The sequence below is a fragment of the Scyliorhinus canicula genome, unplaced genomic scaffold (genome assembly GCF_902713615.1).
Source record: "Scyliorhinus canicula unplaced genomic scaffold, sScyCan1.1, whole genome shotgun sequence".
Classification (NCBI taxonomy): domain Eukaryota; kingdom Metazoa; phylum Chordata; class Chondrichthyes; order Carcharhiniformes; family Scyliorhinidae; genus Scyliorhinus; species Scyliorhinus canicula.
Window position 1 is genome coordinate 803108 of NW_024055843.1, and position 25751 is coordinate 828858.

General features: G+C 44.7%; 2 long non-coding RNA genes across 3 annotated transcripts; one reads left to right on the forward strand and one right to left on the reverse strand.

The window, feature by feature from the left end:
• The first annotated feature begins 19936 nt into the window (after positions 1-19936).
• LOC119961199 lies at positions 19937-23733 on the forward strand. 2 transcript variants are annotated; one of them, XR_005459610.1, is made up of 3 exons: positions 19937-20644; positions 21335-21424; positions 22768-23733. It is a non-coding gene; the product is annotated as an uncharacterized LOC119961199 (long non-coding RNA). The 2 variants fall into 2 exon arrangements; XR_005459611.1 differs by having other exon boundaries at positions 19937-20635.
• A 766-nt stretch (positions 23734-24499) lies between these two features.
• Positions 24500-25194, reverse strand: LOC119961201. Its single transcript, XR_005459613.1, has 2 exons — positions 24807-25194; positions 24500-24732 (listed from the first exon to the last, which is right to left on the reverse strand). It is a non-coding gene; the product is annotated as an uncharacterized LOC119961201 (long non-coding RNA).
• Positions 25195-25751: the final 557 nt, after the last annotated feature.

Sequence of the window (25751 nt, forward strand, 5' to 3'; positions counted from 1 at the left end):
TTCTGAATTCTCCCTCTGTGTACCTGAACAGGCTCCGGAATGTGCTGACTGGGGCTTTTCACAGTAACTTCATTGCAGTGTTAATGTAAGACTACTTGTGACAATAAAGATTAGGATCCAGCAGAGGGCAGCAGAGCAGAGCTACTGATCAGCTGTTCTGGGGGAATTTGCATACGTGCAGTGCGGTCAGCCTAAGTTGAAGGTGAATCTGCGAAGAAGACCCGAGGAGTTTGAGTGAAGGCAATCATCCAGCAGAGGGCAGAAAAAAAAAAAGGGGCCTCACGGTAGCATGGTGGTTAGCATCAATGCTTCACAGCTCCAGGGTCCCAGGTTCGATTCCCGGCTGGGTCACTGTCGGTGTGGAGTCTGCACGTCCTCCCCGTGTGTGCGTGGGTTTCCTCCGGGTGCTCCGGTTTCCTCCCACAGTCCAAAGATGTGCGGGTTAGGTGGATTGGCCATGCTAAATTGCCCGTAGTGTAAGGTTAATGGGGGGATTGTTGGGTTACGGGTATGCGGGTTACGTGGGTTTAAGTGGGGTGATCATGGCTCGGCACAACATTGAGGGCCGAAGGGCCTGTTCTGTGCTGTACTGTTCTATGTTCTATGTTCTATGATTATCAAAAAATGTTCCAGCAAAATTTCCAACCCACCCACGATGATTCGCACGGCCGGAAAGATGACCCCAACAAATGGGTTGAAGCCAAATCTTTAAAAGTCAAAGTCTTAATTTCAAATCATTGCCGTGCTGTCAGGGGAAAAGGTTAACTTCTCTGCTTGTTTACAAAAGGGAAGAGGAAACATTCACAAAGCTTCCCACAGCTTGTGAGCTCCGAAACATAACTTCAAGGCTGAAGTTTATCTTCAGAGATTGAAACAATTGTCCCAGTAAATTGTGATTCACACTGAAAGGTTTACTTTCACTCAGTAATTAGAACATTTCACTTTCTCAGCACTAACACTTTAGATCAAATCCCAAGTGTTCTCTTCCCTTGTAGCTGGTGTGTGGAGAAGATCATGTTCACTAGATCTGTCAGCACAGAAACCGCACTGTGCTTCTGGATGAACTCAGTCTTCAAGTAGATGAATCTTTTAAACATCACCCAAGTGAAGGTCTTCCCCTGACTCCAAGGAGTGAGATGTCCCTGTAGTTGATGCTGTCTCCTCTGTCACTGCTGTTTTTATTGCATCACACATGATCCGTGGACCAATCTCACAGCCCAAAAGGGGAGGGCAGGAAGGTTTGACAGTCAATGGGACTTTCTGTGTGTGAGCAGTTCAGCTGGAATTCCATCCTTGCCAGGCATCTTTCTGCTTGCTCAGCAATCAATGGCCTTTCCCAGCTCAAATGATGAGAGTTCCTTGTCCAACTCAACCATGACAGGAAGCTGCTGGAGAGTCAGAGAGTGGGAGATGCTCTTCTCACAGGGGAACAGCTCACTGTTGTGTTCAACCCAGCTCCTCCTCACTCTCTCACCATGACTGACAATGAGTATGCTCAGAGCACACACCCACACTGCACCTGCACACTGGCCTCGTACACTCACTGATAGGGGACTTTCTGGAGCACGGGGGATTCTGGGTAACACAGCCGCCATAGGGTAATTAGTAAACAGGAAGATTCTATTTCCCAGTTAGCAAAACAGAAAATCCAGAGTTAGTCAAGATGCTGGGCATGAAGCACGATGAGAGGTTGGATACTTTATTTAATACAGAAGCAAATTATTCTGATAAGATATCACTTAGACATGGGCAGCAAGCAGGCTGATCTACAGTATGTACAGTATTTACAACACCTGGGACATGGTATATCATCTCATCAAACCAGTGATAGGTTTGTTTACTGTTCATAGTTGTGACTGGCTCACACTCACGATTCATGCAAAATGCAACTCCCCAGGTTTTTTGACCTACTCCCTCCAGACCTGTTTTCACTCCAAGGGTCTTGACATCTGCCTCAGTCTTTATCCAGCCATGTATGTTCAGCTCACACTGCCCAACAACCAGCCTCTCCTGCACTGGGCACAGGGTTTCCATCACCAAAAATCTCTCCTGGCCACGCACATCGACGCTACCACCTAGAAAGCACAACAGCGCCTATACTTCTTCAGGAAACTAAGGAGATTTGGCATGTCCACACTGACTCTAACCAGCTTTTACAGATGCACCATAGAAAGCATCCGATCTGGCTGCATCACAGCCTGGAGTGGCAACTGCTCGGCCCAAGACCGCAAGAAACTTCAGAGAGTAGTGAACGCAGCCCAGTCCATCACACAAACCTGCCTCCCATCCACTGACTCTATCTACACCTCCCTCTGCCTGGGGAAAGCGGGCAGCATAATTAAAGACCCCTCCCACCCAGCTTACTCACTCTTACAACTTCTTCCATCGGGCAGGAGATACAAAAGTCTGAGAACACGCACGATCAGATTCAAAATAGCTTCTTCCCCACTATTACCAGACTCCTGAACAACCCTCTTATGGACGGACCTGATTAATACTACACTCCTGGACGCTTCACTCAATGCCTTTGTCTATATATTTACATTGTGTACCTTGTGTTGCCCTATTATGTTTTTTCTTTTTAGTTTACTTTCTTTTCATGTACAAAATGATTTGTTTGAGCTGCTCACAGAATAATAATTTTCACTGTACCTCGGTACACGTGACAATAAACAAATCCAATCCAAATCGAGGGAGCAATCTGCTTCTCTTGCGTTGGTGCACTGCATTTCCCTCATAACACTGATAAGTGCGAGGTGATTCATTTTGGTCGGAGAAATTTGAATGCAGATTACAGGGTCAATGGCAGGATTCTGAGTAATGTGGAGGAACAGAGAGATTTTGGGGTTCATGTCCACAGATCTCTGAAGATTGCCACTCAAGTGGATAGAGCCGTGAAGAAGGCTTATAGTGTGGTAGCATTTATTAATGGGGGGCTTGAGTTTAAGAGCTGCGGGGTTATGTTGCAACTATACATGACTCTGTTGAGACCACATTTGGAGTATTGTGTGCAGTTCTGGTCACCTCATTATAGGAAGGATGTTGAAGCATTGGAAAGGGTGCAAAGGAGATTTACCAGGATGCTGCCTGGTTTGCAGGATAGGTCTTCTGAGGAAAGGTTGAGCGAGCTAGGGCTTTTCTTTTTGGAGCGAAGGTGGATGAGAGGCGACTTAATAGAGGTTTATACGTTGGTGAGGGGGATAGATAGAGTGGACATTCAGAGACTATTTCCTCGGGTGGATGTAGCTGTTACAAGGGGGCATAACTATAAGATACAGGGTGGGAGATATAGATATAGAATTTACAGTGCAGAAGGAGGCCATTCAGCCCATCGGGTCTGCACCGGCTCTTGGAAACAGCATCCTACCCAAGCCCACACCCCCAGCCTATCCCCATAACCCAGTAACCCCACCCAACACTAAAGGCAATTTTGGACTAAGGGCAATTTAGCATAGCCAATCCACCTAACCTGCACATCTTTGGACTGTGGAAGGAAACCGGAGCACCAGGAGGAGACCCACGCACACACGGGGAGAACGTGCAGACTCCGCACAGACAGTGACCCAGCGGGGAATCGAACCTGGGACCCTGGAGCTGTGAAGCAATTGTGCTATCCACAATGCTACCGTGCTGCCCTCGAAATATAGGAGGGATATCCGAGGTAGGTTCTTTACTCAGAGAATGGTTAGGGTGCGGAATGGACTGCCTGCTGAGATAGTGGAGTCAGACACTTTAGGAACCTTCAAGCGGTTATTGGAGAGGCACATGGATCACACCAGAATGACAGGGAGTGGGATATCTTGATCTTGGTTTCGGACAATGCTCGGCATAGAGGGCCGAAGGGCCTGTTCTGTGCTGTACTGTTCTATGTAACACAGTGGCATAGAAAGGTGACAGCACAAAACAAAGGCACTCAACAAATTGTATCTGTGCCAACTTTCTGCAACAGTCACAATCCCCTGTCATTGGCCCTGAACTCTGCAGATATTTTTCTCCTCAAAAGATACGAACAGATGGCCAAGGAGCTGGAGTTGGCTATTCAGCCGAGTCTGCTCCATCATTTAATAAGGTCATGGCTGATCTGATAGTAACAGATAGTTGTCCAATTCTCTTTTCAAGGCATCAATTGAATCTGCCTCCACCACATTTTCGAGCAGTGCATTCATGATCCCACATGCAGCACAGAATGTTTTTCTTCACATCGTAAGACATAGGAGCAGAATTAGGCCACTCGGCCCATCGAATCTGCTCCGCCATTCAATCATGGCTGATATTTTCTCATCTTCATTCTCCTGCCTTCTCCCCATAACCCCTGATCCCCTTATTAATCAAGAATCTATCTATCTCTGCCTTAATGACACTCAGTGATTTGGCCTCCATGACATTCTGTGGCAAAGAGTCCCACAGATTCACCACCCTCTGGCTGAAGAAATTCCTCCTCATCTGTTTTAATTCCTCCTCATCACCTGAGGAAGGAACTGTGCACCTAAAGCTAGTGAGTTGAAACAAACCTGTTGGACTTTAACTTGGTGTTGTAAGACTTCTTACTCTGTTTTAAAGGATCGCCCCTTTAGTCTGAGATTGTGTTCTCTGCTTCTAGTTTTTCCTACAAGTGGAAACATCTTCTCCATGTCCACTCTACCCAGGTCTCGCAGTATCCTGTAAGTTTTAATAAGATCCCCCCCTATATCCTTCTAAACTCCAACAAGTACAGACCCAGAGTCCTCAACCGTTACTCATACGACACGCTCTTCATTCCAGGGATCATTCTTGTAAACCTCCTCTGAACCCTTTCCAAGGCCAACACACCCTTCCTTAGATACGGAGCCCAAAACTGCTCATAATACTCCAAATGGGGTCTGATAAGGGCCTTATGTAGCCTCAGAAGTACATCCCTGGTCTTGTATTCTAGCCGTCTCGACATGAATACATTGCATTTGCCTTCCTAACTGCCGACTGAACCTGCACATTAACCTTTTGGTTTTACATTTTGTTTTTGAATTTAGAGTACCCAATTCATTTTCTCCAATGAAGGGGCAATTTAGCGTGGCCAATCCACCTACCCTGCACATCTTTGAGTTGTGGGGGCGAAACCCATGCAAACACTGGGAGAATGTGCAAACTCTACACGGACAGTGACCCAGAGGCGGGATCGACCCTGGGACCTCGGCGCCGTGAGGCTGCAGTGCACCTGCACGTCAACCTGAAGAGAATCTTGAATAAGGTCTCCCAAGTCCCTTTGTGCTTGTGATTTCCTCAGCATTTTCCCATTTAGAAAATAGTCTAACCTCCATTTCTCCTTCCAAAGTGCATAATCTCACACTGTTCCTCATAGAACAGTACAGCACAGAACAGGCCCTTCGGCCCTCGATGTTGTGCCGAGCAATGATCACGCTACTCAAACCCACGTATCCACCCTATACCCGTAACCCAACAACCCCCCCCCCCCCTTAACCTTACTTTTTAGGACACTACGGGCAATTTAGCATGGCCAGTCCACCTAACCCGCACATCTTTGGACTGTGGGAGGAAACCGGAGCACCCGGAGGAAACCCACGCACACACGGGGAGGACGTGCAGACTCCGCACAGACAGTGACCCAGCCGGGAATCAAACCTGGGACCCTGGAGCTGTGAAGCATTTATGCTAACCACCATGCTACTCATTGTATTATTTGCCCACTCTCCTCACCTTGCTCAGCATTGCTTATTTTTCTAATCACTTTAAATGAATGCCTTCTGTTTCTAACTATGCCCTAAATATATGACTTGCTAGATCAAATGTCTATTGCAGATCCTTAGTTTTAATGTGGTCAAGTGCCTTTCCATTTGAGAACTGTTCAATAAAGTTATTAGAATTATTTTTAGCTAGAGTAACACGTGGAGCAGTGGAACTACGGCGCTGAGGACCCGGGATTGAATCCCGGCCCTGGGTCCCTGCCCGTGTGGAGCTTGCACATTCTCCACGTGTCTGCATGGGTTTCACCCCCACAACCCAAAGATGTGCAGGTTAGGTGGATTTGCCAGGCTAAATTGCCCCTTAATTGGAAAAATAAATAACAATAATTGGGTACTCTGACCCCCTGACCCTTCTCCTCCCCCCCCTGACCCTTCTCCTCCCCCCCGACCCTTCTCCATCGGGCCGGAAAGTGGAGCTGAGTCCACAAAAGATCAGCCATGATCTCATTGAATGGCGGAGCAGGCTCGAGGGGCCAGATGGCCTACTCCTGCTCCTAGTTCTTATGTTCTTATGTTCTTATTTGTTGCTTCCTCACCAATCAGTTTTTTCCATTATCCTGAAGTGACCTTATTTTTATCGGGAGTTCACTGAAGTGTGTTCCTAACTTCTCATTATCTAAATTTCTATTCACCACTTTTCTGTACACCTGACCCAGTCCATGACTTTCTCCCTCATTGTCTGAAACACATCAGCAACTTCTGTATAATCCTGGTGTGTACATTTCAGTCTAAATCATTGATATATACCGGAAACTGTGGAGCCCCACTGGAAACAGACGTCCAGGCATCATTCAGTCCTGGATGTGACTAACAGCAGCAACAACAGCTGAATCCAAACCCTGCTGTTGCCTGTGAATTTGCTGATGTCTGTTCAGGTTGTTTGACTGAGTGAATCTCCTCCCACACACGGAGCAGTTAAACAGCCTCTCCCCAGAATCGCTCCCACGTGTGGGCCACACGGTACACAGTGGTTAGCACTGTTGCTTCAAATCTCCAGGGTCCCAGAATTCCCAGCTTGAGAATTCACTGTCTGTGCGGAGTTTGCACGTTCTCCCCATGTCTGCGTGGGTTTCCTCCGGGTGCTCCAGTTTCCTCCCACAGTCCATTAAATGTGTAGATTAGGTGGATTGGTCATGTTAAATTGCCTTGGTGTCCAAAAAGGTTAGGTGGGGTTATGGGTTAGGTTGGAGGTATGGGCTTTAGTAAGGTGCTCTTTGCAAGGGCCTGTGCACTCGATGGGCCGAATGCCCTCCTTCTGCACTGTAAATTCTATGATTCTGTTTCAGTGTGAACTCGCTCGTGTTTCTGCAGATTCGGTTTACCTTTAAATCTCTTTTCTCAGTCAGAACATTTAAAAGGTTTCTAATCAATGTGACCAAGTCGGTGTGTCATCAGGTGAGATGACTGAGTAAATTTCTTGTCACACACGGGGCAAGAGTACGGCCTGTACCCAGTGTGAACTCGCTGGTTTTGCAGAAGCTGGGATGAACATGTGAATCTCTTCTCATACACGGAGCAGGTGAATGGCCTCTCCCCAGTGTGAGTGCGTTGATGTGACAGTAACTCCTTTCTGCGTTTAAAGCTCTTCTCACAATCAGCACATTTAAACGGTCTCTGATCAGTATGAACAAGTTGGTGCTCCAGGAGGTGGTATGACTGAGTGAATCCCTTCCCACACACGGAGCAGGTGAATGGCCTCTCCCCAGTGTGAGTGCGCTGGTGTCTCAGTAAACTCATTTTACTTTTAAAGCTCTTCTCACAGTCAGCACATTTAAAAGGTCTCTGATCAGTATGAACAAGTTGGTGTCTCAGGAGGTCTGATGACTGAGTGAATCCCGTCCCACACACGGAGCAGGTGAATGGCCTCTCCCCAGTGTGAGTGCGTTGATGTAACAGTAAATCCTTTCTGCTTTTAAAGCTCTTCTCACAGTCAGCACATTTAAAAGGTCTCTGATCAGTATGAACAAGTTGGTGTGCCAGGAGTTGGAATGACAGAGTGAATCCCTTCCCACACTCGGAGCAGGTGAATGGCCTCTCCCCAGTGTGAGTGCGTTGATGTAACAGTAAATCCTTTCTGCTTTTAAAGCTCTTCTCACAGTCAGCACATTTAAACGGTCTCTGATCAGTATGAACAAGTTGGTGTGTCAGGAGGTATGATGACCGAGTGAATCCCTTCCCACATATGGAGGTGAACGGCCTTTCCCCAGTGTGAATACGTCGATGAGTTTCCAATTCAGATGGGTAATTGAATCCCATCCCACAGTCCCTGCATTTCCACGGTTTCTCCATGGGTATTGACAAGTTATCAAGTGCAGGTGGGATCCAGATTTGAGGTCACTGTCAGATCAGCCGTGATGTTATTAAATGGTAGAACAGGCTCACGGGGCGGAATGTCATATTGCTGCTTCTTTATTCCTTTGGTCCGAATGTCCTTATGTCTCTCCAACTTGGAGCATCAGTTGAAGCCTGAGTACGGTGTCTCCCTGATGTATATGCTGCAATTTAATTTCATGCTTTGTGATTGGTTAAAGCTCAGTTCCAGCTAACGGTGGAAAATTACTTAGATGTCTGTGTCTCGGTGCTTTTCCAATCACAGTGATTTTCAAATTTTTTTCCAAAAGACAAAGCAGACAAACATTTCTCCTTCCACATTGAAAGGCCGGTCCTGATGAATCAAGTGACTCTGTCAGATCTCGACATGATGTTTGCATCTGCAAATATTCTGTAAAAGGAGATTACATTGAAATATTGTGAATATATAAGACACAAACAGGCCATTCTGTCACAGATTCTGCTGCTGTCAATACTCGGCACACATCTCCGACTGTCACACCTATCAAATCTCAGCCTTTCTCCTGATTTTCAATTCCATTTTCTCTCATGTGCTTGTCCTGTTTCCTTTTGAAAACATCTCAGCATTTTCCTCAACTCCTTTCCATGGTAATGAGTTGCACATTCTGAACTGTGATAAATAATTTTGTCCGTATTGTCCACTTGGACTTATTCGTAACTATCTTGTATTTATGACTTGTTTGTTGAAATGAAATGAAACGAAAATCGGTTTCAAATGAAGTTACTGCGACAAGCCCCTAGTCGCCACATTTCGGCACCTGGTAGGGGAGGCTGGTACGGGAATTGAACCGTGCTGCTGGCCTGCCTTGGTCTGCTTTCAAAGCCAGCCATTTAGCCCAGTGTGCTAAACCATGGTAATCTCTCACATTGCCCCCCTCCATTTAATCTTTCCTGGGAGCTTTAATATCTCATGTTACAAACGTCATCACTGTCAATGCAGGATAGAATTCGCAAAGAGACAAACCTTTCCGTTGGGTTCAGTTTGTTGTGTGCAAATTCTCCACTTCCAATATCCTGTAAAAGGAGTTTACAAAAGCCATCACTGTCAGTCCAGGATATAAATTCTGATCAGGCAATCGTAGTTTTTCTGGAACATTTTTTCCTTTCTTGTTCCCCCAAAGCTGTAAATCCCCATCCCACACACTCTCCCTCTTCCCTGGGCTGAAATCCAAACCCATCTCACCATCTGCACCATTTCCTTTTTTCCTCCCTCTCCTCTGCCTGGGTTCAGTTCTCCAGCTCCTGTCCGCTGACTGACAATAAAATCAATGGGTCTTATTGGGAGTTTGGGGCCTCCAGCGGGTGTTTTGTGAATCCTCCCGGCCCACCACCCAGGGTTTCCTTCCTTCCCACAGATCAGAGTCCTCACTGATTTGAGTGCAAAGTATAAGCTCTTATTTATTCTCCCCCCCCCCCCATCCCCCCCATCCCGTGATGTGAACCACCCTCCAGTGTGTGAAGCAGGATGGTGCCCGTTAACCTGGGCCTGTTCCCGGGAGGGAGGGAGAAGCTCCGCAGCTGCAAACCAGGGAGCTGACAATGATGGTGAAGGGTTTGCTCCAGCTCACAATGCCCGGGGACTGATTGACGGCGGATTCAGACCAATAGGAAGAGTGGGCGGGGCTGGAAGACCGAACAAGAGTGACTGGTCCTCCAGCCAATCAGAGTGAATGGGAGGCGGAGCAAAGCCGGGGCTCTCGCTTCCTCCGCATGCGCCCGGCCACCCGGGCCTGTCTCGGGGAAAAGCCCGAGCAGCTTTCGCCGGTTCAACTGCTGTATCCGAGCTTCGTGTTTGGGGCCAACACGGTGTTTTTATGAAGTTTCCTGACCCATCCGCCGCCTCCATTCCTCCCTCATGACTCACCCGATAGCGATGTGACCGACTGAGGGTTTCCGCCCAACTGCTGGAATCCTGAGTTCTCAACGGTACTGCGCATGCTAGAGCTCACGTGGGAGTCCGGGCTCAGCCCCGCCCCTCATTCACTCCGATTGCTTGGAGGACCGCCACGCACACCCCTTTCTTCCTATTGGTCCAGACCTGCCGTCAATCACTCCTTGTGCATCATGAGCTGGAGCATGCGCAGTGCCAATGCTGGACTCGGCCGGGTGGGTTCACTGAAACCCTGTGGAGGTGCCAAACCCCAATAAGAAGTTTCCGCACCCGGCTTTGCATCGAGCGGGGGGACAGCTGCAGCCTGCTCCCGGTTACAGGCCTGAGTTAACGGCCGCCGTCTTTATAGAGGCTGCAAACCTGCAGGGGGCAAAACATCAGAGATAAAGTTTGTTCTGAAACCAATGGGATATTGTAAAACAGGAGGTCAGGGTTACAGTCAACAACAACAACTTCTTTTATTTAACACCTTTAACATCATAAATCATCCCAGTCAACTTCACAGGAACATTATAAAACAAAGTGTTGGGTTACGGGTATACGGGTTACGTGGGTTTAAGTAGGGTGATCATTGCTCGGCACAACATCGAGGGCCGAAGGGCCTGTTCTGTGCTGTACTGTTCTATAATTCTATAAAAAGTGAGACACCCAGACACAAAAGGAGATATTAGACCAGGTGACCAAAAACCTGGTCAAAGAGGTGAGTTTTACAGAGTATGAAAGGAGGTACGTTAGGTGGAGACGGGGAGGTTTAGGGAGGGAATTCAGTGCTTGGGGCCGAGGGAACTTAAAACCATGGCGGGGTAATTAGAATCGGGGGTGTACAAGAGTCCAGGATCAGAGCTGTGCAGATATCTCAGGGGGTTGTGGAGCTGGAGGAGATGACAGACACAGGGAGATATGAGGCCATGGAGGGATTTGAAAACAAGGGTGAGAATTGACTGGGAGCGAATGCAAGTCTCGGTGTTGCTTTTATAAAAATTGTTGTTTTGAGAATGTTGGAATCAAATATATTTAATAAATGGACAGTTCGAACATCGAATCAAATATATTTGATTCGATGTTCGAACTGTCCATTTATTAAATGTCCATTTATTAAAAACAAGGCAACATAGTCTAAAATGTTTCACCTTGTATAAGTTATGGAATGTGATTCACCCTAATCTCGAACGGCGTGAGAACAGGAGAACCTTCACTCCTGCCACCTCAGTGCCATGGATCCAGCCCTTGTCCTTGGAGAAATGTAATGAAAAGTGTTTGTCTTATCAGACTTCTGTGTTACTTTAAAACTATGTCAATGAATTTGCAGAATATGTGTTTTTTTAATGCTTAATTTTAAAACTGGGGCTTAATATTTACGCTTAAACAGCTATCTTTTACCTATATTAGGTATATTTGAAATACCTGGCTTCTACAGTTCGGCCCTTTGATAAATCGAAAGATCAAGTGAGATATATCAGAATATGATAAAAGACATTATTAATGTGACAGGATAGGTAAAAGCGCAAAGAATAACTCATTCATATTGTCATTGCAGTTTTAAACAATAGAATGGACACTTAGCATTGCAACAAGCATTTCAACAATAATCATTAAAATTCTTAAAGAATCATTATTACAAAATAACAATAAATTAATCAAATTTGATTCTACTGATTCAGTATTAATAAATTATAGAATATGTTAATAATACAGTCAAATAATTGATTGATCAGTAACATTTCAACAATAGTATTTCATCTCAAATTCATCAATTGGGGGTGCAGTAGAGTTAGTGTGAATCATTCTGACAGTTGGTCCCCTGTGTTTAGCAAATAGTTCTTTGATACACTTAGCCCATTGGTATGTTATGTAAATGATGAACACAGCTACACAGGAGAATAGATTTTTGGATGTGAATCTGGTACATTTACAAAGCCAGTCAAATAACTGAAAATGAGTATTACGGTTAACATTTTACAGATCTTAACATTGATATACTGATTTAAAATTGATATCATGATTACAAAATTCAGCAATAAACAATTAATAATAATTTCATGGATACAAATAAAATGATTATACAATAAGAAGTTGAACATATGATCTAGTAATAAATGGTAAAATGATGATCAAAATTGATTATGTAATTTATTAATAAATTATTAATAATAATTCACTAATAAATGATAATGAAACTTTGTATTGGATGTGAATTGTCAAGTCTTTGACATCTTTTGGATTATACATAAAAGCTGTTGAAAGGTTTAATTTTCTTGCAGAGACAAAAAGGGGCGTATAGGGTGGATAAATTGGAATGATGCCATTCTCATCTCTGAACTTTTTATTATATTTGTCACTCAAATGGACTGGGAGTAAAAGTTGGATTGCTGCCAAATTCCCGTTATCAAGTCTCTTAGAACAATATGTTCTCTCTATGGATTTGCTTTAATCAGAGTTACTTTTCTGAAGTTTTAATTTCCAAGCTAATTCTAAACATTTATTTTAAAATATCAAACACAATAACTTATTGAATATATAACTGAACCAGTTTTGTGCTTTATCTTGGTTTTCTGTAGATGAACTAGTCGATTCTGTTAAAGGAAACACAGCTAACAAGATATGTTAATTTCTTAAAATTAATAAAGCAACATTCAGATTAATAACAGTTTTCTCAAGTTGACAGTTCTTGGCAACTTTTTAGCGATACGTGACTTGTCCCGTATCCCTGTAGCCAGGAGGCTGGCCTTCATCGTAGACCAGTCTGCAACCGTGAAATCTGAAACTCGCAAAATGGCCATCTTCAACACGAGAAAGAAATCTTCTGGAATTTTTTTTTCAAGTGAATGCAAGGCTTGGATTTATCGTTAACGGAGGAGAGGCAACGATTGACATGCCTTTGTTAGCAATTGAGGTTTTGGACTGAGGTTTGGGTAGGATCAAGTTTAAAGCTGCAAACAGTTCTGGTGGCTGTTTGGTGCTTAATTGGATCATGGCCAGCAGCATTTTGTGGTCGGTCTCAGAGTAAGATAACAGTTTGTTCTGGGGTAAAAGTGTCCTTGAGAGATAGTTCATTTGGCCAGACCCCCCTTGTGGAACCTCGATCAGTGTATTCATTGTTTTCATGTCAGTAGCAGCTTGCAATAATGTAAGATTTGATTTATTTATCACTGGTACACCTTAGCTCTTAGTTAACATCATTTTGAATTGTCCGGTTAGTGGCGCTGTTTACTTTGGAGAGTTCAGCTCATTTTTTAAACACAGATTTGAAGTCTTTTGTGCTGTTAATTTGTCTGTCAGTAATTTGTTACGACATTTCATGGTGTCCATGTCAATTTCCAAAATACATTTTTCCTCAAGTAACTGGCAATTTTGACTTTTGATTTGCTCAGTTTCTGTTTGCAACTGTTGGTAGTTTGACTCTGATTCAACAACTTGATGTTGCAATTCTGCGATTTGAAAAGATAACAATTGAACCTTAAAGGTTTAATTTTCCAACAATGTTTTAATTTCATCATAATGCTCAAGTTTGGATTTTGCATCTCGTAATTCCTCAACAGCTGCATTAAGTTGATCTTTAGTGGACTGAAGCTCATAATCGAATTTTGTTTTTGCATTTGTCTCTTGATGTATTTGGAGCTGTGCCATTACTGCAAAAGACCATTTCATACGTCTTCCACCGTTTAACCGTGTGGTCTTACCCCATGCCTTCTTGATATTATCAAGGGACCACTGTCCTTTGGAGATATCATATTTTGATTCAATTTTTGTGGCAACTGCAGACAGTCCAAATTGTCTACAAATCAAAGATCCAAGATCATCCAATATATCATCAATAGAGACATCCGATACAGCACGACCTCCCTTGCACGTTGTGGGAAGTAGTTCTCTTCCATTTGAAGGTTCTGAATCTATTTTTGGAGTCATGTCCACCATAGACTCAGCCTTACACCCAATATTTTGGTCGTCAACTCCTTTTGCATATCCGTGTACACTACCGTGACTATTTTTTCAGTCCCATTTTATTTTAGATTCAATGACCGGCACCTGATTGAATTAACAATCTATAAAAAGGTCCTTTCTAAGGGGTCGAAGCACTGCTTGATGCGGCTATAAGAATGGGTCAAAAATATATTTCTTACCCCATTCTAGCCGTTTTCTTCCTGGCTGGTGCCTCCCCTGTTTGCCGAACTACACCAAGTTGATGGATTTAACCATTCGGTTGTCAGCAGCACTTTGAGATTACTGGAACTCAGCAGAAATTTCAGTTAAAACTTCTCAGGTGCAAATAGGAATTGTTTATTTGTCTTCTATTGATTACAATTTGAAAGTAATTTTGAAAGGCAATTCGTAGACAATTTGAAGCTTTCAAAGAATCACAGAAATTATCTTCTTGCTGAGGCAAACAGCTTGACAATAACTTTAAAAGTCAAAGTCTGAAAATGAAATATGAATACAGGAGGCAGTGAATAGTTCAGATCAAAGTATAGATGATTCAAAAAGAGAAAAAAATCCAGCTAATCTTCAGCTTCAAACCAACACCACTCACAAATGGCCAAACAAAACTTTTCAGTTATACTGTTTCATATCTGTCTGAAGCCATCTAATCACACCCCAATATAATCCTAATTGGTTTGGGTTAGACTCAAACACATCTGATTTGACGGCAAGCCGTCCATCTTTAATATGTAACATTAGTTCTAATTGTTTCGTATCTGCATACTTGTGTATGTTAAAGAATGCAATATTGTGCTTTATCAAGAACACAAAAACTGGTTTTCTGCTGGCTTAGCTATTATAACAATAAAGCCTTCCATGTCTATGGCTGTTGCTACGGGTCCTGCTCTGTCCTTGGACACTGACTTGAAAAATGTATTCATTAAATCAGTTAAAGTGTCTGTTTTAATCTAGTAAAGTGAATTATGCTGGTTCTATGAAACAGTTATGTTTTGAGAGTGTTAAAATCCTTAATTTAAAATGGTAAAACTGGGGCTTAATATTTATCCTAAATAACTATCCTCTACCTATTAGGTGTGTCAGGTAACAGTTGACTTCTACAGGTGGCATAACCGAGTGAATCCCTTCCCACATATGGTGCAGGTGAGTGGTCTCTCCGCAGTGTGAACACACTGGTGCGTAAGCAGGTGGGATGACCGAGTAAATCCCTTCCCACACTCTGAGCAGGTAAATGGCTTCTCTCCAGTGTGAATGTGCTGATTCAGTTCATCAGGATAACTGAATCCCTTCTCATAGTACTCACACTTCCAAGGTTTCCCCACGTGTCCTTGTGTCTCTCCAGGTTAGATGAATAGTTGAAATCTTGTCCACACAGAACGAGTGTGTGGTTTCTCTGCAGTGTCAACGGTGCTGTTTCCTTCCGTGTTCAAATTCCAATGTTGATGTTCAGATAGTGACAAATTGGGCAACTCTATCAGATCCCAATGATTTGGTTTCAGTTCCCTGACGCTGATTTAAAACAGGGAAAAGGGAGTGAAGAGAACCCACAAAACCACAAAGGCAGGTTTCAAATTGAGCTGAATCAATCTGGTCATTTGTGGGGTTGTCAGTCGGAAATAGCAACCATGAAAGCTGCTGGATTGTTGTAAAATCACAACTGGTTCACTAATATCCTTCAGGGATTTGCACCTGCCACCCAGTCTGGGCCGACACAAGTCTCTGGCTTCTATGAGAGGACAGCGAGAGAGGGAGTAGGAGAGTGAGCGGGGCAAAGGACAGGAATCTTGTGTATCTACAACTCAACCAGAAATTCCCAAACCCTTGGCCCCCACAAAGATTATTGTTTAAGTAGCAAAATTTTAAAATTCTCACCCCTTTTTTAAAATCTGTCTCTGGCTGTGACCTCCATATCTCTGACAATGCCTGTGATTCCACAACCCTCCCAAATCTCTGCACTCCTCTAATCCCGGTCATTTAAGTATTCCAGATTTTAATCGCTTCACCACTGGGACTGTTCTTTCCAATCCTCAGAACCCAATCTCTGGAATTTCCCCTAAACCTCTCCAACTCTGAGCCTCACTTTTATCCTGTACGGTACTCCTTAAATCCAATCTCTTTAACCAAGTTTTTGAACATCTGTTCTAATATCACCTTATGTGGTGTTGCTCGTTCTGGGTGAGTGTGCTTAACACTCAATTTGGCTCTGTTTCATTCCTTAGCTCTGGAGTCGCCAGGTATCGTTAAGATACCGCCACAAGTTTCAAGTTCAAACCAATAACTCCATACACCAGTTAGTAAGTTCAAACAAGACACGTTTACTATAATAGTTATCTACTAATTATGCATATAAAACTACAAGACTAGGTTAATCCTACCACTAACAGGTCAATACTGGAATAAGGGAACTGCCGATCAGGGAACAACGGCCTCTAGCTTTGTCCTGGATCGCAGGCTTCCAATCGGTGTGGACTAAAAGGGTCAGGAGTGTCTACTCTCGTAGCGTGCGTTGTGTGACACTTACTTGGTGGTGGCTGCTGACCAAGCCTCCTCTTCTCAAGGTCTTCTGCTGCAACGGTGATCAAGGAGAGCGCTGGCTAAGAGGAGCTGGTCAAGATGAGGCTGGCTGAGAGAGCGAGCTGGGGTCGGGTCTCTGTCTTATACCTCTCCCAGGGTCTCGCGCCCACCTGGGCGGACCCTCTATACACCCGCAATCGATTGGGTCTCTTCCCAATCGATTGATTTGAATTTCCACAATAACGGGACAGTCCCTCGATCACTGGGCAGTTCTTGGGGCTTATTGTTTTGGACTTTTCTTGGCGCTGAGAAGTCTGGCCTTCTATTCACTGTAGCGATTTGAGTTAACTTGTTTCCATTGTACCTGGGAATCACCCGGTATCGCCTCATTAGTATGCTAACTTATTTTCTTTCACAGTGCTGCCTGGTTTCTGCAGCAGTCAGAATACACAAGTGCTTTTGCAACATTGATCATAGAATTTACAGTGCAGAAGGAGGCCACTCGGCCCATCAAGTCTGCACCGGCTCCTGGAAAGACCACCCTACCCAAGGTTAACACCCCCACCCCATAACCCAGTAACCCCACCCAACACTAAGGGCAATTTTGGACCAATCCACTTAACCTGCACATCTTTGGACTGTGGGAGGAAACCGGAGCACCCGGAGGAAACCCACGCACACACGGGGAGGATGTGCAGACTCCGCACAGACTGTGACCCAAGCTGGAATCGAACCTGGGACCTTGGAGCTGTGAAGCGATTGTGCTATCCACAATGCTGCCATGCTGCTCACTTTCCCTGCATTTTCCCTGCATTCTTTGTAATCTTCCATTTTGTGTTGGGCAGTGGCCTCCCCAGGTGGCTACAGTGGCTAATATAATCATAGCAAATAGGAGGAGGAGGCCATTTGGCCCTTCGAGCCTGCTCCGCCATTCATTACGCTCATGGCTAATCATCCAACTCCTTGGCCTAATCCCACTTTCCCCCATATCCTTTGATCCCTTCGCCCCTCGTGCTAGCCGCAGTGTCAAATGTTGGTTTGCAATGTTCAAAGCGTGATAAAAGGGGCGGCACGGCGGTGCAGTGGTTAGAACTGCTGCCTCATGCCGCCGAGGACACAGGTTCGATCCCGGCCCTGGGTCACTGTCCGTGTGAAGTTTGAACATTCTTCCTGTGTCTGCGTGGTTCTCACCCCTACAACACAAAAAGATGTGCAAGGTAGTGGATTGGCCTCGTTAAATTGTCCCTAATTTGAAAAAAGAATTGCGTACACTAAATTTATTTTTAAAAAGTGCAATAAAAATAAAACTTGCCATTGATCTGAACAATCTGATGCGCTAATAGCTACACTAACAATCAATTTAAGATAATCAGTCCAGCTCGTAACATGATTCACTGTATTTTGCTAAAAGCGACATGCTTTCATATGCAGGCACCAGTTCTCTGTAAACAAAAGGAATATGATCAAGCCTGGCAACTTTATTTGAATTACCCGAAAGCTCAAGGAACCTGTAGATTCCTGTTGATTTCTCTAGTCATGTTTCAGCCAATGAGAGTGCACTTGCGAACCAATCAGCACTCTTGACTCCTGTTGTATTAATTACGATCATTTGAAATTTGGCATTTTTCAGCTTGTCCTGATGAGTACAAAATGAAAAGCTTCAGCAACATTTCTCTCTTTTCAACAATTGTAATTTCAGTGCTAATAAGTGACTTAAGTTCTTTTAAGTTCCTTGAGAATTAAATTTGATAGTGGAGGTGTCATTGTGAAGAATGTGTAATTCGGTAAGAATCAGCAAGGATTAATCACCACTTTCTAATTGGAGATGTGAATCAGCGGAATCTTAGAGACAGTGGGGCCAGTTTAGCTCAATTGGCTATACAGCTGGTCTATAATGCAGAGCAGGTCAGCAGTGTGGGTTATTCAGGAAGGTCCGCCTTCTCAACCTTGCCCTTGGCTGGAGGTGTCATGATCGTCAGGTTAAATCACAACCAGTCAGCCTGTGGTCATTTGGATGACTTTACCTTTTACCTGGAGACAGTGTATTGTAGAGTTTGCAGCAAAGGTCCATTTTGGATTGAAGGAAAAGTTCATAAGTTTATTATTAACAAGTTATTCTTGAAAGTTCCTGAATTAAAGCAAAAAAAAAATCACAGATGGTGCTTTTTAAAAGGAGCATTGCAGCCCTGAAAATTAGTGACAGATCCAGAATATTAAACTCCAGCCAGTTGTAGGGATTGTTAATTTCAGCAGAAACAAACCAAATATTGTCAGATTATCAATCCTGGATGTGATTAACAACAGAATCCAAACCCCGCAGACAGTTGTGAACTCGCTGGTGTGTCAGCAGGTGGGATGACCGAGTGTATCCCTTCCCACACTCAGAGCAGGTGAACGGCCTTTCCCCGGTGTGAGTGCGCTTGTGTAAATGCAGGCTGCCAGACTGAGTAAATCCCTTCCCACACTCGGAGCAAGTGAATGGTCTCTCTCCAGTGTGAGTGCGTTGATGTGCAGTGAGGATTGATAACTGCCTGAAACTCTTTCCACAGTACGTGCAAATGAATGGCTTCTCCTCTGTGTGAATTCGCTGGTGTGACTGGAGGCTGGATGAATTAGTGAATTCATTCCCACACATGGAGCAGGTGAATGGCCTCTCTCCAGTGTGAACCCGCTTGTGCGCACTGAGGTTGGATGAAGACCTGAACCTCTTTCCACAGGAAGTGCAGCTGAATGGCCTCTCCTCAGTGTGAATTCGCTGGTGTGACAGCAGGTTGGATGACAGAGTGAAGCCCTTCCCACACACAGAACAGATGAACGGCTTCACCCCTCTGTGAATTTGCTGGTGTGACCAAAGACCGGATGGACCAGCAAAATCCTTCCCACACAAGGAGCAGGTGAACGACTTCCCCCCAATGTGAACTCGCTGATGTGCATTGAGATTGGATGAACATGAGAACCTCTTTCCACAGGTAAAGCAGCTGTGCGGCCTCTCCTCTGTGTGAATACGCTGGTGTAACAGCAGGTGGGATGAGGTTGTGAATCCCTTCCCACACTCGGAACAGATGAAGGGCTTCTTCCCAGTGTGATTCTGTCGATGGTATTCAAGCAGGTATGGATAATTGAATCCTTTACCACAATCATCGCATTTCCATGGTTTCTCCATTTTGTTAGCCCCAATGTGACTGCGTTGATGAGATTCCAGCCGGGATGGATAATTAAATCCCTTCCCACAGTCCCCACATTTCCACGGTTTCTCCATAGTGCTGGTAGCCTTGCGTCTCTCCAGTTTGTACAATCAGTTGATGCTTCATTTACACACAGAGCACATGTACAATTTCTCCCCACTGTGAATGGTGATATATTTTCAGGCAGTGTAACTGGTTAAAGCTCTTTCCACAGTCAATTCACTGGAACACCCTCACTCGGGTGTGTGTGTCTCGGGGCTTTTCCAGTCACACTGTTGTTTCCACAATTAGTTCACTGGAACTCTCTCACTTGGGTGTGTGTTGTGTGGGTCTCGGGGCTTTTCCAGTCACACTGATGTTTGAAATTTTCATGCAAAGACAAGCAGACAAACATTTCTCCTTCCACTGTAAATGCCAACAGTATTTCGGTCCTGATGAATCAAGTGGCTGTGTCAGATCTCGATGTGAATTTCTGTAAAAGCAAAACTAACTCTGAACAGACAATTCAAGTTTCTCTGGAAGATTTTTCCTCTCTTGTTCCCCAAAGTTGTAAATCCCCGTCCCACACACTCTCCCTCCTCCCTGGGCTGAAATCCAAACCCATCTCACCATCTGCACCATTTCCAAGTCTCCACTCTCAGCGCACACAATGATGGTGAAGGGTTTGCGGATCCACAAAGTGTTTCCAAATCCTCCCACCCACCGCCTGATGCTGCCTCCGCTTCTCCGGGACAAACAAGGGCCGAGGCATCAATCACAATGCGCAGGCTCCAAACTCTTTGACACTGCGCCTGCGCACTAATGTGCAGCCCACAGCCGGACTGCGCATGCTCTGTCTCTCAATGCACCCGGAAGTGATTGACGGCAGCTCCGGACCAATAGGAGGAGGGGGCGGGAGCGGCTGGTCCTCCAACCAATCACAGTGAATGAGGGACGCAAACTAAAGCATGCGCACTGCAAGTAATGGCGATTAAGATGTACTTCTCTGGCGAATCCACACACGCGAAGAGAGATTGTCGGTACGGAGGGTGAGAAGGATCGGACAGCTCGGCGGGAGATTTCTTAAACATGTTGTGTAAACCGAAAGGCAAAAAAGCGGACAAACCGGGTCAATTTTCCACGAACAGGGCCGCAGCGCCTCATATTCGGCCCGTGTTAACGGTCACCATCTTTTTGGGGGCAACAAGCAGCAAGACGCATGCGCGATCACCATCTTTTTTAGGGGCAATGTTTTGAATGACTGGGCGGAGCTTGTTACCCATTGTTCAGAATACAGACAGCCTGTCCATCAAACTGCATTACCCTTTGAGACCCAAGGTCTGATTTATGAAGCAGAGGAGGAAAGAGAAATAAACAAATCCTGCCCTCCGGATCCCAGTACCTCACGGGACGCCCTGCCCCTTGTGTTTAAAGATCTGTTCAGTCACATGAATACCAGGGGAGACACTCAACCCTGAACAAAGAACAAAGAAAAGTACAGCAGGGACAGGTCCTTCGGCACTCCAAGCCTGTGCCGATCATGATGCCCTGGTTTACTCCCTTATCGTGGGCAGGATTCTTCCAACCCTGGGTTGGTCTGGAGAATCCCCACGACCGGGCCATGCCCCCTTGGCGCCATTGGTGCTGACGTGGTTGGCCGGCGCGGGCCGCTCTACGCGGCGGCCCGACGATTCTCAATTTTTATTCCTGGACTGACAGTGATGAATTTTGCTTTACAGGACGTTGGAAGAGCAGAATTTGAAGGTGGAAAAGTCAAACCAAATATCAGATCAAAATCTGACAGTCACTCCATTCATCAGAACCTAAATGTAAGTGTCTTTCTTGGATAGTTAAATCTAGAGACAATAAAGGAATGTGTGTGAACATCAGAAACATGAGACAAGACTAAGTCGGGTGATGTGAATGAGATAGAAACTCATTCAAGGCCGTGGCAGTGATATGTGGTCGGAAACCGAGCTGTGGTTTCGGAAGAGTCATCTTCCTCCACAGATGCTGCCTGACCTGCTGAGTTTATCCAGCATTTTCTGTTTGTACTTCACATTTCCAGAGTTTTTTACTTTTATTTTAGTGAAATATTTTTCCATGGTTGTAAACAGTCTGGTTCAGCTCAGACTGTTGTCAGGGATAGGGATGGAGTCAATGCTTAGGGTATGGAACTTTTCGCAGGGACTGAAGACAATGATTTCAAACTTCTCATTATTTCATTGGGAGAAATTTCTGTTCATCCAGTACAGGATGTCAGATACAGTAAGAAGTCTTACAACACCAGGTTAAAGTCTAACAGGTTTGGAATCACTAGCTTTCGGAGCACTGCTCCTTCCTCAGGTGAATGAAGAGGTGGGTTCCACAACCACATATATAGACAAAGTCAATGATGCAAGATGATACTTTGAATGCGAGTATTTGCCGGTAATTAAGTCTTTACAGGTCCAGATGGCGCAACTGGAAAGAGGGATAATCACAGATTAAAGAGGTGTGATTTGTCTCAAGCCAGGTCAGTTTGTAGAGTTTCTCAAACTCAGGCCAGATGGTGGGGGGGAGGGGGGGGGGGGTGTGAATGTAATGTGACATGAATCCAAGGTCCTGGTTGAGGCCGTACTCATGGGTACGGAACTTGGCTATCTTTGCTCTGAAAGTTAATGATTCGAAACAAACTTGTTGGACTTTACCCTGGTGCTGTAAGACTTCTTACTGCCCACCCCAGTCCAACACCGGTATCTTCACACCGTGGCTGTCAGATAGATCAGGACAGTGTGTGTCTTGGACTGGAACTTGGAGGTGATGCATTTCACATACACCTGCGATCCTGATCCTTCTCAGTGGTGAAGGTTGAAGATCTGGAAGATTGTGTCAAAGTTCTAGCTGAGCTTTAGATGCATACAGTCAATCACCTTTACCCATTCTGCTCCCAGCTTTCTCTCTCCTCCAAAAGAGGCTGATGTCTAATCTACGCTCCGACCAGTTGACAGGTTCTCTTCCCTGAAGGACATGAGTGAACCAGTTGTGTTTTTATGACAATGCAGCAGTTTTCATGGTCACTTTCTCCCAGTGTCGGCCCCACAAATAACCAGATTCATTCAGCTCAATTTCACAACCTGCCTTTGTGTTTTTGTGGGTTCTCTCTCACTCCCTATTTTCTGTTTTTAAACAGTTACACAGGATATGAGAATGCAATGATTTCAGTGGGGAATCTGAAACCATTCATCACATCAGGATCAGACAGACGCCCAATTGATCGTAACGTGAATGAGACTGGAAATTGAAGATGGAAGGAAAAAACACCGTTCACATTGTGGAGAAATCGTGGAAATGTGGAGACTGTGGGAAGGGATTCATTTACCCGTCTGCACTGGAAACTCATCGACGCATTCACACCGGAGAGAGGCCGTTCATCTGCTCCGAGTGTGGAAAAGGATTCACTGATTCATCCACCCTGCTGACACACCAGCAAATTCACACTGACAAGACATCATTTAAATGTCCAGACTGTGGGAAGTGCTTCAAAAGTTCCAGGAATCTGATGCTGCATCAACGTATTCACACTGACGAGAGACCATTCAGATGCTCTCATTGTGGAACTGGGTTCAGGCGATCATCACAACTGACAGTACACCGGCGAATTCACACTGGGGAGAGGCCGTTCACCTGCTCTGAGTGTGGGAAGTGATTCACTCAGTCGTCTGATCTGCTGAGACACCAGCAAGTTCACACTGGGGAGAAACCATTTAAATCCCAGTCTGCAGGAAGTGTTATAAAAGTTCTGAGGATCTAATGTACCATCAGCGCATTCACACTGACGAGAGACCGTTCAGCTGCACTCACTGTGCGACGAGATTCAGGCAATCGTTTGAGCTCACCGCACACCAGCGAATTCACACAGGAGAGAGGCCCTTCACCTGCTCCGATTGTGGGAAGAGATTCACTCAGTCACCCAACCTACTGAGACACCACCGAGTTCACAAGTAACTACAGTGATTGAATTTTCTTGTTAATCACATCTAGGACTGAACCATGTTCATTGGGGTCTGTTTCTGCTGATGTTGTTAAACCCCAGCCCAGTTAACAGCCAAGTTACTATTCTAGATAAATGTTAAATAAATCAACTTTGTGTTAAGTACACTGCGTTGCGTCTTTTTAATATCTCTAACTCGCATTAATTCCTTTTTGAAGGGCTCTTGTTCTTCCCTGTCTCCCATTCTCACTTCCAACAAGTGTGAGGAACTCATGGAGCTACAGAGACAATCCGATCAGCTGCCTCTGCTGCTTCCCTCCCTTCCATGAGCCCACCAGTGTCAGACTTTTGTTTCTGAGCTCTGAACTCACACCTTTCTCCAGTTTCTCTGCCATCCTCTGTCGTGCCCTCTCAGTGCTCTTGTCCTTGAGTTCCACCTTCTGCTGTATTGACCGTATTCTCAGGATTACTGATCACCCAACTTCCCCGTGTTAACTGATAATGTCAACGGGTCTCTCTCTCTTTTGGTACTGTCCCTCTCACCTTTAAATCCACCATCATTATCCACCTTAAAAAGGATCTATTCTCGGCCCCTCCTATTTCCCATCTACACGCTGCCACTCGGTGACATCATCTATAAGTACCGTGTTAGTTTTCACATGTACACTGACAACACCCATTTCTACCTCACCCCCATTCCTCCACTGTTACTAAATGATCAAACTGCTTTTCCCATATCCAGTACTGGATGAGCAGAAATTTGGATTAAAAATTGGGAAGGCCAAAGTCATTGTCTTCAGTTAGCACTATAAATTCAGTTCCCTAACTACCGTGTCCATCCGTATGAAGTAATACTGGAATAGATTTCCCTCTGTTTGTCAAGCCAGGAATCTTTATTTTTAAGCAAGACAGAGAAAGACACACACAGCTATTCTTGTAATATGGAATACATTTCTGATGATTTTATTAGGTTATTAGTCAGTGATTTCTGACAGATCTTCCCACCTTGAAGAGGGATTATCCTTATTAACGTCTCACAATCTGATTTCTGTTTCACCCAGCTCTTTCTAAACTACAAGCTTTTTTTCCGAATTTCTTGTTACATTCCATAGATAACATCTAAAGTTCCTGAAATGATCAGAAACAGCAACACAAACCCTTGAGCTGCAACCTAGACTACTTGTAAAAAGATTTCCAGCAAAATGTGATCATTATTGACTGTGATTTATCCTCCCCACCTGCACTCCATCTCTCACAATTCTAGATTATTGGCATCGGAAACACATCCAGTTCAAACAAAGGTTCAGGCACAAATTTCAAAGATTCTCCAGCCCCCTGTTCACCTGCATCCACCTTGTGAATATTTTCTAAATCCAGATCCTATATCCCTCTTCACTTTAATTTCACTCCCTCTGATAGATTCCAGTGAGTTTAATTCTGTCCTGATTGTTTTAAAGTCAGATTCTCTGTGCAAGATATGTCAATATCTTGATAATTTAAAATGTTCTCTCATTCTATGTTAAGCACTTCATGTTGTTCTGTAGTCAAATAGCTGAACATGTCGGGGATTGTTCTCCCGTGCAGGGTCACCATGTGTTTCCACATGTAACCTCACATCTGCACACACACATCTGTATCCCAAAAGGATGTTCCATGTACCATCTGATACAGCTCACTCATGGATTTTCAAGCGATGTTTAAAAGATGAAGGTCTCTTAAAAGATGAAGGAACCACTCTGTCTGGTTCGAATGCTTTCAGGTAGTGACCAGACTGTCAGATTCCATTACTGTTAAGTGCAGAAGCCAGGCTACAAACATCTCCAAGTGAAAACTATCACTCACTTGTCTCATCTACACTTTCCTGACTTCCACTAGAATGTACGCAGAAATACAGTTTGTCTGTTCCGTTGAATTAGACCCACAGAATTATTCCAATTCCCAATCGCTGGTGTGATTTTATTTTCTTAGATTAAAAATGGGGCTTCCAGGGCGGCACTGTGGCGCAGTGCTTAGCACTGCTGCCTCATGCCGCCGAGGACCCGAGTTCGATCGCAGCCCCGGTCCACTGTCCGTGTGGAGTTTGCACATTTTCCCCATGTCTGCATAGATCTTACCCCCACAACCCAAAGATGTGCAGGGTAGGTGGATTGGACATGCTAAATTGCCCCTTAATTGGAAAAACA